The sequence below is a fragment of the Olea europaea genome, unplaced genomic scaffold, assembly GCF_002742605.1.
Source record: "Olea europaea var. sylvestris unplaced genomic scaffold, O_europaea_v1 scaffold409, whole genome shotgun sequence".
NCBI lineage: Eukaryota > Viridiplantae > Streptophyta > Magnoliopsida > Lamiales > Oleaceae > Olea > Olea europaea.
Genome location: NW_019260595.1, coordinates 54,026 through 56,751, shown reverse-complemented (window position 1 = coordinate 56,751; position 2,726 = coordinate 54,026).

Sequence of the window (2,726 nt, the reverse complement as noted above, 5' to 3'; positions counted from 1 at the left end):
GTTATCGTTAAACTGAAACGATATCGTTGTTTGTATGATGAATACTCGAAATTATGGAGTCATCAAATAACGCTATATGGCATAAATAAGAAGTTTAATAATTATTCATACATTTGATTTGACGTAAATGTTGTATTGAAGTTATTGAATTTCTCCTAGCTTTCAGAATAGAAGCAACCACGCTAAAAATTCAACTGCACCGAATATTCTCTTTTTTGCAATTTTATTAAGAAGCTCAACCTAACAAACCGAAATCGAAAAATAGGGGCCACACGACCCTCTGTTTTTGGTACCTCATCATAACATAAACAAACATAAAAACAACAATAGAACTGAAAGAGGAGAGTTTACGAAGATTGAAAATGCAAACACATGCTATGTACAAGTCTTATTGAAGATGAAAATAACATAACTAAACACATTCTGAAAGTTTAAAATTTACAAATAAAACGAACCTATTTTGAGGGAGTGATTCGTGAAATTTATTGACAATTCCATTACCAATAGAAAGATGGACCCACCTTCGGATTTTTCTTGATTTCTATATTTTCATTATATTGACAAGCCAATACCTCGTAGCTTACTTTTGGATTCTTCCTTAGATATGGAGGTCTTGAGGTAATATTCTAAAGCTTTCTTTGCAGTTTGACAGTTACATATGGATGAATGTAATTTGGTTCATACTGTTTGTCTAAGTACCATTTAAGGATAAAATCAACAACTTGAAGTATACCAAAGTTTGCTTCACATTCTGAATTTCGTGCATGAAATCTGAGGATACCTTGTCCTTAGCATTTCACCTTATTTTTTGGAATGAGACCTGTAATATGAAAGGCCAAAATGAAATTTTCAATTCCAAATTTGCCTTTACTTCCTCCAGTTTTATCCTTGGTTCAAAGGCTAAGAATCCATCATCTTACAGGATTCCCCGTATTTAGCCTTCAATCTCATTCGAACTCTTCTTTCCATGGTACGGATCAAAGAGTCGAACATAACATTATAGTTGGGGCCTTTGCAACTGTAGTGTTGATCCCATTTTTGCCTAGCCCTTGCGTTCGACAAAGGAGCTTCTTCCGTCTACTCCGATCTTGGCGTTGTAACTACACATTCCACATTGAGAGTGGTGAGAAGGAAATGGAGCTTATTTTGTGTGAGAATATGCTTAACTCCATTAGATTTAAGTGCTATTTGTGTCATTCACATGGATTGTGCTTGTCTAGCTTTATTGTGGACCATTGGATGAGATCGATGGCTGAGATTTATTCTATGTGAGATATTTTTTGTTATTTTAGCTTGTGTGAGAAGCTTTGACTATTTTCGACCAAATAGGGCTTTCTCACGTTTTTGGCAAAACAAGTCTTTCTCTCTAAAATTCGGCCCTCTCTCTTCTCCTCAAGACTTCTCTCCATTTGCACCTTACTGCGAGTGTTCTTGAGAGTGCCTTCTTGTGAGCTTCTTCTTGAGTGTCCATTGTGATAACTTAGGCCTGAAATAGTGGCTAAGTATAGGTGATATTTCTCAAAACTTGGTAGAAGAGAGGGGTGCGGTGGTGGCAGTTTCAAAGGATGTTCTTTGCCGGTTTTCTAGCTCTCTCTTTGGAAGGTGATTTGCATGACATGGGAGCTGTTCGTGAGCCTGAAAATCAACCATAAACAAGAGAAGTTGCTGTCCAGATTTTCGGCCATTAATGGGTTGTATTTTCGGTTTATGTTTCTTGCATTTTTGCCTTAGAATCTTTGATTAAATAATGTTTATTGTTGATTGAACTTCGAGATCCCAACAAACTGGTATCGGAGCTAAGTTGTGGAGGTTTTGAGGCTAAAAACAGCAGAAAATAGACCAGAAAAATAGGCAGAAAACAGGAGAAAAAGGCTGTCCAAAATATGTGCGAAAATCAGACTTTCAAACGCGATTTCCCGCCAAACTAGGAGGAATTTGGAAAATCTGAGACCACCGACGTGCTCTGCAGATCGAGGAGGTGCTGGTGGAGTGGCGCATGAATTTTTCGACTGCGGCGCGTGGGCGATCTCCGACGAGGTTTTTTTCGGGCAGATTTTTTAGTTTAACCTGCTGAACGTATTAATGTGTTTATTTTAGTATTTCAGGTTTTACATAAAAAGTTGGACGATTTTGCCCCTAGCTTGACGTCTACAGCGATTCGGTTTAGAAACTTGTTGGTATATTTACTGTTTTTCAACAATAGTCTGGTAAGATTATTCCAAACTTTCTATTAGGTTAGGTTTGATATTCTTATCGGTTTATGCATGATTATTGCTTGGTTGCCTATTTGTGAATTCCGTTGATTGAATTCTTGTGATTAATTTGTAACCTGAAAGCATATTTACCTGCATTATATACCTGTGTTTCGTGAACGGATTATTTCATTATTGTGCTTCATTTCTAAAAATTGTTTTTAACTCGGCATTCATATTTTTATATTGATCATCTGGAAAAGAAATTTTCAAAACCCTTTCTGTTATGTCCACGAGTATAGGCCACTCTTTTACAAAATCTATAATAGGTTCGAGGGTCGAATTATCGCAATTCAATGGAAAGGGGGATTACTCGATATGTAAACAGAAAATGAGGGTCATTTTGGTCCAACAGAGAGTTGCGAAAGCTCTCGATGATCCTGCTACATTTTCTGATGAGTTGAAAGCTAAACCAACTGAAATTGAAGACATGAATGAAATTGCTTACAGTTCTATAATTTTGCATCTATCTAA